Raw genomic sequence first — 11,295 nt, 5'->3', positions numbered from 1 at the left:
TGTGAGATCACCTTTGCCGCCACCCCCCCCCCCCAGGCCAGAGACCCTGGTGAATGCTCGGTGGGCCGAGGCTGGGCAGGAACACGGCCGGACAGCTGGGGGGGTTTGCTGCCCTCCCCTTTCTTCAGCCCCGGCTACCTTCAAGCCGTCTGAGGTGTGTCAGGAGCCGAGCCAGGGGACGCAGACGAGGGCCCCTCCTGGAGTGAGACTGAGTTTAAGGACTTCTGACACTCTGGGGAATGAGGAGCTGCTGCTCCACATGACTGGCTGGTGCCAGGATGCTGCAGCCTTCAGCCACCTGTTCTCTGGCCTGAGCTCCGAGGGTCACCCCACCTGAACAGCTGAACTACTGGGGAGGAAAGTGAAGGAACTGTGGCAGGCCAACTGCCAGGCCCAGGATGACGTCAGCCACTCGAGGGGCAGTGGCCGCTACCTGCCCCACTTCCAGGAGCTCAACGGCCTCCTGGGACCCAAGGAGGCAGCACTGACCCTCCATGTCCTACAAACCACCAGGTCAGATGGCGCTTGCCAGGGGGCGGCAGGAGGTGTCAGGACCTGTATCAGGCGGCAGCTCCCCCCCAACAGGCACAGGAACAGAAGCCCAGAGCCATGACAGGGGTTCCAGCAATGGGGCCCTCATCATCTCTGTGTCCTCAGAGGTCTCCATCTGGGCCCCCTCCACCTGAGCCTCCCTTGAGTTCCTCTAGGGACACCAAGGTCGGTTTCGTGCATGTTGGACGCCTGGCACAAGGGGAGGGGAGGCCAGCAGTGGCCCACTCACACAGCCACCAGCTCCAGTCTGGATGCACCCCACATGGCTGTGCTCCCTGAGCCTCAATGGGGGCCTCATGCAACACTCAGCACCTGCCCCTGTGGACAGCACCACAGGCTGCATGCCCAGGGAGGGAGGCTGAGCTACACTGCATATGTCCCACCCATGCAGGGACCCCCCAGCCACACAGATCCCTCAGGGACCCCGGACAGATGGGGGGACAAGGTGGAGGGGGGCACACAGCCCCCAGGGCCAGGTCATGGTACTGACAGCCTTTCCCTGGGTCCCCTTCTGTCTCCAGAGCTGCACCATCCAGGGGCCAGACAAGGCCTGTACAGAAGCCAGAAAGGCCCACACCAGAGGGCGAGGGGGCTGGAACTGCACCCCTAAGAGCGCCCACATAGGGCCAGTGCTGGGGCATGTGCTGGTACCACTGTGGGGAGGAGGAAGCTGCTGCTGTCACTGCTCACACCACCCCCCTGCAGGACGTGACTGCTGTCACGCAGGAGAGGCTGGTGATGGAGCAGGAAGCCTGGGGGTGGGTGGCAGGCAGCCTGGACACCCTCACACAGGCTGTGACCACGTGCCTGGCTCAGCCTCCCACCCGATCACCAGTCCCTCCCACAGCCCCTGCAGCTCCTCACTCCACATGTCCCTCACAGTGTCCCACAGTTCCCCCACCCCTCCACCCACAGTCCCTGACATTGGTGCCCTGCTCCCCACAACCTTCCCCCATCCCCTCCCTCCCTTCCTGTAGCCCCCAGTGAGCCCAAGCCTGAGCCCACTGGACCCCTTCCTTGTCCCCACCTCCTGATGGTCCCAGCTCCATCCCAGCCCTTGTGAGAATATGGACTGTGGCCTCCCACCCGCTCCCCAGAGCCCTTTCTGAGTTCTGTTACCCCACCCCCTCTCCAAGACCTCCTCTAAGTTCCATTGCCCCCACTGCCCCCCCCAGGACCCCGTTGTCTATAGTCCCCCATCCCTCTTGTCAATCATTTACAGTTCTGTTTATGCAGTTTGGAATCCATTGCCAGAGTTTCATGAAATACTTTCTTTCTCAACACTCCCTGTCCCTGGTGTCTATTCGGAGGCCAGGAGGGTATGGGAGTGTCGGGGGGGGGCGTTAATAGTGAGAGGTGGGTGCGTGGGAAGGGAGTTGTGGTGCTGGCTGCATGTTGGGGGGTCACATGGTCCCCCGCACAAAGGCCTCCCAGAGGAACTTACTGACCTGCACCCTGACCCTCTGTGCCTGACAGCATGGGAAAGCAGCCAGCTGCTTGGAGCCGTGGCCAGACCCAAAACCCACCCCTGCATGAACGGCTCTTGCTTTACCTCCACAGTGTTGTGGAGGGAGCAGCATGTACCCACCACATCTGGTACATTGCGTGGGATGGCCTCCAGTATCCTGAGGGGGCCCTGAACGTGCCCTTCAGCCATGTAGGGCCCACTCAGCCACTCATGCAAGGGGTAAATGGCATTGGGCATTATATCGGGGGGCTAGTGGTGTCCCCATTTGGTAGTTCCCAGGTTGGGATGGATGTCTTCTCGTGCATGCTGCAGCAGAGCCATGAGTTGGAAGATACCTGCATTGTGGGCTCACCCAGACAAACCCACACAGAATGCCATAAATTGCCCCTTGGTGTCCACGCAGGTCTGGAGCACCCCAAAATGGTACCCCTTGCAATTGATGAAGATGCCTGTGCTGCATTCTGGGGCCTGGATAGCAATGTGGGTCTCATCGAGAGCTCTGAAGCACTTGGGGAAGTCCGGCTTCTCAGCCCCCATGAGGGTGACTTGCAGATGCCAGACACGGACAACCCAGTAAAGTAGGTTGTTTTTGATTGCCCAGAAGACCTGAATGGTGTTTGGGGAGAACGGGTCCATGTGTGCGTGGTGGGGTGCTCCATGCATCCCCTTCCCCTCCTGCCACCAGGTCCCAGCCACCCCACCCTGTCCCTCTCCCCTGTCTCTGAGGGTCCCCCTTGCCTGGTAGCCCTCCTCCCCGTGGTGGGGAGGTGCCCCAAGCATGCCCTACCTCCAGCAGAACAGCCGCAATGGTGGCCCTGCCCACCCCCAATTGATGGCCAAATGACTGGTGGCTGTCCAGGGTAGTGAGCCTCCACGTAGCAATGGCTACCCCCTTGTGCAAGGGGAGCGTGGGCGGCACCTGTGTGTCATGGTGCTGGGGGGCCGGGGAGGGCCAATGACTTAGCTCCAGAAATCGCCTCTTTGTCATACTGAAGTTGTGGGGCAGCGGGTGTCGTTCCAGTCCCCCAGAACCAGCCTGTCCCATCACTCGCTGCTGGAGGGTGGCAGCTCGGAGCAGTGCCTACAGGCTGACCATGGCCTGGATGGGTCGGGCACCAGGGAGTCTCTGGGGGCCATTGTGTGCCACCAAGTGGCTTCTCCATGTGGTTGAGTTCTCGGTGCTCTGGGTACAAGCCAGCCCTTGGCATGTGCAGAATGAGTGTGTTTTGGAGGAGCCCTTTAAAGGAGCACCAGGCTGCAGCCCCCAGAAGGGCTTATCTGCCTTGCTAGCGCAGCCACGGCATTTTCTGGCCCTTTTCTCCCAAAAGAGCACCCGGTGACATGTGGCTGCTTCCTTGCAAACCAAGGGCCTGGTCTTTTCAAAGAGCGGCTCACAATCTCCTTTCGCTTGGGGCGTGTGGACGCTCACTTTCGAACGCTGATCTCTCAGAAGGGGGCTTTGGAAAGTTTGCCTTTTGACATCACACTGTGGTGTATACTCAGCCAGCCACGGGGAAAAGGGTAGAAAAGCAGAACCAGGTCCCCACGTGAAGATTGCAGCATAGCGTAACAAAGGAAATGTGTGTGTACATCAAAAAAGGATAAAATTCTTTTAACAACTAAGAAACAGAAACTTTTAAACACCATTTTCACTCTGTCTGCTTCTGAACATTTCATGGAAAAGCAGCTAACGCAATTCTTCTCACTCTCAAAACTTCTTTTAAACTTTACAATAAGAACCAACCACTCAGACTAGGTTCTCTTCTTCTTGTTTCCAAGAGAAAACAAGAACAGTCATCAAAAGCAAACAGCAGCATTGCCTGCTTATCTCATGCTCAGAAGAGAACACTTCAATTCATCATCATGGTTGGCAAGACCAAGAACACCCACATGCCCTTCTCTAGCTACACACTACAGAAATGATCCCTAAAAGTACAGTCTTAACCACATACTCCTCAGCTGCACACCCAGCAGAACAGGCACAAGCTTCCTGCCCATGGGGAACATTTTCCAACAGCTGCTTCCACCCTCCTCGAACTAAGGGACAAAAGTCTAAAACCAACCACACCTTTCACTGAAGCCCAATTCACCTGCTTTGGGACGCAGTGTATCAGAGGCGGTCGCATGTGGCTGTTTGCAGACACACCCTTCCTGATTAGCATACAGCGCCCTTTGGAGTCAATCAAACCCTCTCACTTTTACTTCCCCAATCTGCCACTTTTCTTACAGGCTCTCATGTGACAGGTATCAGGCACAGAGGACTCTGACAGGTTAGTTCCTTCTGGCCAGCTGTGCAGGTGATGTAAAAGGAAAGGAGAGAGGCACTGAAATCAACAGGCACCAATTGAAATGAAAACAAAAAAGCAGTCCAGTAGCAGTTTAAAGACTAACAAAAGAATTTATGAGGTGAGCTTTGGTGGGACAGACCGACTTCTTCAGACCAGAGCCAGCCCAGAACAGACTCAATATTTTAGACACAGAGAACCAAAAACAGAAATCAAGGTTGACAAATCAGAAAAAAACTATCAATGTGAGCAAATAAGAGAGCAGAGTGGCAAGGCGGGGCGAGGGTCAAGAATTAGATTAAACCAAGTATGCAAAAGAGCCCCTAAAATGTCCCAGAAAATTCGCATCCTGGTTGAAACCAAGTGTTACTGTGTGGAATTAGAATATGAAAGAGAGTTCAGCAGTTTCTCTTTCAAAAGCAGACTGAAAATTCTTCTTCAAGAAGACGCAAACTCTTCACTCATTAACAGAATGGCCCACTCCATTAAAATGTAGACTAACTGTTTTGTGGATCAGGAGTGTTTTGATGTCTGTTTTGTGCCCAAAAACTCTTTGTCGCAGAGAGTTTGAAGTCTGTCCAATATACAAAGCACCCGGGCATTGTTGGCACAGGATGGCATAAATGATGTTAGCAGAGAAACATGAGAATGTGCCTGTGATTCTGTGAATAATCTGGTTAGGTCCAGTGATGGTATCTCCAGAATAGATATGTGGATAAAGCTGGTAGTGGGGTTTGTTGCAAGGAAAAGTCCCAGAACTGGTGTTCCTGCGGGCTAGACTGTAGATATTGGTCAGAATCCTCGTAAGGTTGGGAAGTTGTCTGGAGAAGAGAACAGGCCTGTCACCAAGGGCCTTCTGGAGTGTGGCATCCCGATTAAGGATAGGTTGTAAGTCTTTGATAATGCATTGCAGTGGTTTGAGTTGGGGGCTGTAGGTGATGACCAGTGGTGTTCTGTTCTTGGCTTTTTTGGGCCTGTCTTGGAGTTGCTGGTCTCTGTGTATTCGTCTGGTCCTGTCAATTTGTTTTTTTTTTCTCTCCTGGTGGGTAATTCAAGTTTATGAATATTTTGTAGAGATCTTGTAGTTTTTGGTCTCTGTCAGTTGGATCAGAGCAAATGCGATTGTATCTGAGGGCTTGACTGAAAACAATGGATCTCGTTATATGTTCAGGATGGAAGCTAGAAGGGTGTAGGTAAGTATAGCGATCAGTGGGTTTCTGGTTCAGTGTGGTACTGATCAGACCATCCTTGATTAGTACTGCAGTGTCCAGGAAATGTATCTCTTGCGTGGAGTAATCGAGGCATAAGTTGATGGTGGGGTGGAGATTGTAAAAGTCTCTGTGGAATTCTTCTAGAGTCTCTATACCATGAGTCCAAATCATAAAAATGTCATCAAGGTATCTTAAGTAGAGGAGGGTTGATAGGGGATGAGAGCTGAGGAATCGTTGTCACTTCCACAGCTAGGTCAGTGCAGGGCAGCCGACGTTAACCTAATGATGTAATATAGACAAGGTCTTAGTCTCACTTCCCAGGTGGTGTTTCCAATTCAGCCGAAGCTGCTGGTGGTGGTGGTATTTGGCTAAAATCAAGGCACCTCATCTTTTAGGCTCTTGTGGACCCAGCTCAGGCATCCTGATGCTCATGGTCTTCCGGCCCCAAATGGTGAAAGCCTGGTCTGTGCCCTTTGCCTTGGGCTGTAAATATTATTTATTAAGCGATGATCCGTCTCTTTCTGGTCCAACCCAATCTGATGAGGCCATTTTTCAGGGTGGGGATGAAAATGGTGTCAGGTCCCAGGAGTTGGGGGTCAATGTTCCCTCTGACCTTTTCCATCCAGGTGTGGAATGCATTTTATGCACACTCTGGGCTGAGCAAATGTGCACCATCAGTAGAAACAAGAAACCGAGCTGGGGATGCTCTGCTAATGGGCTGGGGAGCATTGGAAACTCTGCTGAGCACTCGCACGAGCCCACACCTTACAGGGAACACCCACGGCGGCTGCAGCACAAAGATGGAACTTGCTCAAGTGGGTGATTTTTCTCCCCAAGTCTCTTTTTGTAAGGCAGCAAAAAGGGAACGGTGGCTGGGACCCCCCAGTCGTTTGTCTGCCAACTAGGCCTGATTTGGGACAGAACAATTTAGGTGACTTAACATGGAGTCTTGGCCAGGGGCCTGAGACTGGGGAGCGTAAGAGGGGGAGCAGCAGAAGGCGCTGCTGGAGAGGTGCCAGTGAGTGCACTGTGGTTTGGTGGGAGTGAAGTGAGTTTGCTGGGTGTTTGCCGTTTGATGCTGATTGCAGCTGATTTCTGTGATGGTGTCAGGTGGGATTGTGTGTCTGGGAGGGTTTGATCCCTTGTTCCCTTGGTTGCCTTTGATCAGCCTGAGGCTCAGCCTGCCCCTGTGTGGCTAAGGAGGGGGAAGGCCTGAGCTGGGTGAGCAGCTTTAAAAGCCACAGGCAGAGCAATAGGGGAGGGAAGGAAACAGGGAAGTGTAAAAGGGAGTTTGATGGGATCAAGTTAATGCCTTTGGCTCTTTCTGAGCCCCTTGATGCTATTGAAATCTCCACAGCAGTTCCCAACCCCTGTGTGAGCAGAGAGGGACTCAGCCTGTTTTCGTTTCTCCCTTCCCTTCCACACCCCCAGGGCGTTGCAGGCACCACAGACAGGTGTGTGTCTCCCTCCCCTTCCCGTGGCATCATTCTGGCCACAGGCTGAGACCAGCCAACTAACCGAAGGCTCAGCTACCCGGTGGGGCTGGTGACACAGCTCCTGTGCTGCAATACAGAGCTGGCATTCATGCAGTTCTCAGAGCAGAGAAGAGAAGCCTGGTGCAGATGGTGGGTGTTGGCCCCTTGACTGTGTGGTCACACTGCCAGAGTGGGAGGTTCACCTTCACTCTCCTGAGAGGTTCATATCTGAATTCTGCCTCAGTCTTGCCCCTGCTCTAACAGAAATCGAAAGCAACCACTGGTGCGCTGTTCGGTGAGGCATTGAATCAAGGCCAGTTCAGCATGTGGAGAAAGCCACTCGCCTCAGGAAATGGATTTGAACCCACCTTTCCTTCTGGAGGCCAGAACATCCAGGGAAAGGAAAGACAGTGTCTTACATCTGGCACCTTAGACCACGCAGCTGTCTCGACACTGCTGGAAAGAATGCTCTTGAGCCACTAATTTTCTTTAATATTTTATGAGTCAGGCAGACAGTTTCCATACACAACTGTAGCACAACTCTTTCAACACCAAACAGCCATTCTCCAGCACAACAGGTTTTTAGACACAGTCACCCTGACCTAATGCTGGGACGTGCTTTGACTTTAGCTGAAAAGAAATGGATGAAGGAGAAACTGCCAGTTTGCCACCCTGAGGGTTGGAATTCTTCTATCATCTTTGCTAAATAGGGGGCAACCAAGCACCCAAGTGATGGGAGCTCTTATTAGCTGCGTCTACACGTGCACGCTACTTCGAAGTAGTGGCACCAACTTCGAAATAGCGCCCGTCGCGTCTACACGCGTCGGGCGCTATTTCGAAGTTAACTTCGACGTTAGGCGGCGAGACGTCGAAGTCGCTAACCTCATGAGGAGATAGGAATAGCGCCCTACTTCGACGTTCAACGTCGAAGTAGGGACCGTGTAGACGATCCGCGTCCCGCAACGTCGAAATTGCTGGGTCCTCCATGGCGGCCATCAGCTGGGGGTTTGAGAGATGCTCTCTCTCCAGCCCCTGCGGGGCTCTATGGTCACCGTGGGCAGCAGCCCTTAGCTCAGGGCTTCTGGCTGCTTCTGCGGCAGCTGGGGATCTATGCTGCAGGCACAGGGTCTGCAACCAGTTGTCAGCTCTGTGGATCTTGTGTTGTTTAGTGCAACTGTGTCTGGGAGGGGCCCTTTAAGGGAGCGGCTTGCTGTTGAGTCCGCCCTGTGACCCTGTCTGCAGCTGTGCCTGGCATCCCTATTTCGATGTGTGCTACTTTGACGTGTAGACGTTCCCTCGCTGCGCCTATTTCGATGTTGGGCTGAGCAACATCGAAGTTGAACATCGACGTTGCCGGCCCTGGAGGATGTGTAGACGTTATTCATCGAAATAGACTATTTCGATGTTGGCTGCACGTGTATACATAGCCATTGGCTCATATTCTCCCCCATCCTTAGATATTAAAGTTTCATGAAAGGAAAAAAATAACCAATGAGGAAGAAGGCAGAGCTCTTAAGGATTCTTCCAGAAATGAGCTGGCCCCACAGAAGAGGTAGCAGGACTGTTTCTACCTGGCTTAGAACAAGCGACTAGTTACAAGTTAGACCCATGTGCTAACCAGTACACTGCAGAAAATACACACTGGTGTTTTGGTGCTTTTCTGAAGTGTTCTCGGGAGCCAGTGCATCAGCAAGTTTCCCTTCGAAGAACGGGCAAGCAAAGGGTACGAAGAACTTCTAAAAACTTCATCAGTAGCAGTGGTGCAACAGCTTCTCCAATTCGCCTTTCTCACAAGGAGGAGAAACAGAGACAAACCTTCCAACCAACAATGTTCATATCTGCTCAATGTTTCCTGCCACCGCCCAGGGACCCCTTCAACAAACCAGGAAAGCAAAATGCAAGACCCTCAATGGATTCTCTTCTTGCCATTGGTTGCACCCACAGCACTTAGGAGAGGCAGACATGGTGTTCCCAGGCTCCAGCCCCAGTGCACAGGAGGTCCAGCAGCACAGTCTCAGCCCTGCCAGGCCCAGGAGAGGGAGCAGATGGAAACAAGCCCTAAAGGCAGAGTGCAGCGTGTAAGCTGGGGGAGAGAAGAGTCAGTTATACACAAGCAGCCGGTCCTCTGGTGTAAAGCACAGAGCTCAGGACTCTGCCTCTTGCAATCTGAGTTAAACTCCTCAGTAGGACTGCCTCAGTGTCCCTTCCTCACAGCAGTGCAGGCTTGTTCCACCTTTACTGCTCTACCCAGCTCTGAGCCCCTGCACAGGTAATGGCGCACAAGCTGCCTGCTTCAGTGACTGCTCCGCTCCTGTCCCCAGCGTGTGCAAAAGCTTTCTCCCAATAGCACGTATGTTCCATACTGTTCAGGGGGTCACCGTCATGCCTGCCCTGCAGACAGCCACAGACACCCCAGCCAGGCTGCCACCTCCCCTCCGGCAGCCCCAGGTTTATTTAACACAAACCATCACCTTCCCCTTCTCAATGACACTTTTCCCATCACACTTTTGAACTCTCCATCTCTTGTCCTTGTGTAAGTGAGTCGGGTGAGCACCGAGCTCCACATTTCTCACCGTCCCCTGGGTAATCATAGCTCATGTACATGCCCAGTGCACAGCTGGAGCGAATGCAGAAAGCCCTGAAGCTGCAGAGCACTGAAGGGGGACAGTCAGCTGGGGAAAAGTTTTCTTCTCTCCTCCTTGGGCAAGTGAGGATAGAAACGAAGAGAAGAAAATCCTCTGCCACACTCCAAAGAGGATGAAATTATCCATTTGCACTGTCTTTGCTTCGACCAAATCGGAGAACAAGAACAGCCGTGTGCTACCAAAGGCCAAGACACCAGTGCAAGCTGGGAGAGAGCTGCTGTATTGGCTGAGAAAATCAATATCAATGCAAGAAAGAAACTGCCTAGGAGGGGATGTGATGTGAACCCATGACACTGGGGGAGGGTGGAAGCCTTCTCACCATGTACCAGAATTTGCAGTCACTACCCCAATTTACCTCACAGTCTGCTGCCCAGCAGATGGAGTCAAGGGTGTATAAGTGTAGGTGTGTATAAGTGTGTTGCACAAAGTCCAGGTCTCCTCAGGGTCTCTCACAAGTACTGCGATGGAAACACAGGTAATATCAGGAAATTCTATGATATAAGTCACTGATAGCAACTCCAGTTCCCAATTCCCTCTCCTCCAGCCCAAAGGCAGCACTCTGGCATAAACCACCCCCCAGCCCTTAGCATTTAGCCTCACTGTCCCTTAACCCCTTCCCCTCGGTCCCAAGTGGCCCAGTTCCCCAGCGGGGGCTGCCCTGCAGAAGGGTTTAGTACCTCACAGGAAGTGCCCCACACCAGCTCTCCTTTGACACTGGAGCGTTTGCCTCTGTTCCCGCACTGAGAGATCCGTTATTTCCTTACAGCCTCTCCTGTGCCAGGAAGGCTTCACGGGCTGAATGACGAGTGCGTCAGGAAAGTGCCAATCAAATTAGCCAGTGATTCGATTTAAATGTAAGACTGAATTTCCCGCCCTTGTGCTCCTGGGCAGCCTCCTCTGTGGGCAGCACCGTGGGAGCGCGGTGAGCCCAGGGTCCGTCACAGACCACACAGATGGGGCTTTGATCCTCTTCACAGAACAGTTTCAGAGCCTCCTGATGCTCCCCATACACCCCGTCCCCTCCGGCTCCCTTCACTGCCAGCAAACTCAGCCCTCTGAGCAGTTCCACTTCGTTTGCAGCTGCCTGTTGGGCCGGAGGTGTCTCTGCCACACAGTCTCTCTGCACTGAGGGCAGGAGGGGGATGGATCGGGCCCCCCCAGCACTGGCTGAGGCAGGCTGGGCAGAAGTTGTACCCACACTCTGTAATCATGGGGTCCTTGAACTGCTCCAGACAGACGGGACACGTCGCTTCCTCCTGGAGACTTTTCGCAGGGCTCACTGCAGCCCTGGCGCCCTCGGGGCTGGGGAACAGGGCTAGTTTCAGCTTCCTCAGTTCAGACTAGGCCCGGCCTGCAGCAAATACTGGGCATTCCCCTTCCCGGAACTGACTCGGCTCTTGGCTGGAGTGGGCAGAGTCAGCTGGTGTCATTGCAGCCCTGGGGGCTTTGGGGAAAAGCCGACCACACTTGGGCGCCCAGCCTGCAATCTGCCACTTGTGCTGCTGTGGCAGGTCACTGGGGCTGCACCTGGACACGAGAATCCCCCACTCCTGATAAGCTGCCAGAACTGGGTGTGTCTAAGGGGTGATATTCAGCCCTAGGCAGAATTCAGTGAATTTAATCCATAGTTCTGACAGAATTAATATTTACAGTATTTTA

At 53.4% G+C, this 11,295-nt stretch overlaps 1 pseudogene; it reads right to left on the bottom strand.

Annotated features, from left to right (window-relative positions):
• Nucleotides 1-3,762: 3,762 nt before the first annotated feature.
• Nucleotides 3,763-3,962, bottom strand: LOC142016218 (small nucleolar RNA U3; annotated as a pseudogene).
• Nucleotides 3,963-11,295: the final 7,333 nt, after the last annotated feature.

This window comes from Carettochelys insculpta, chromosome 7 (genome assembly GCF_033958435.1).
Source record: "Carettochelys insculpta isolate YL-2023 chromosome 7, ASM3395843v1, whole genome shotgun sequence".
Classification (NCBI taxonomy): domain Eukaryota; kingdom Metazoa; phylum Chordata; order Testudines; family Carettochelyidae; genus Carettochelys; species Carettochelys insculpta.
Note: the sequence above shows the minus strand (reverse complement) of the source record. Positions and strands in the feature narration are given on the sequence as shown.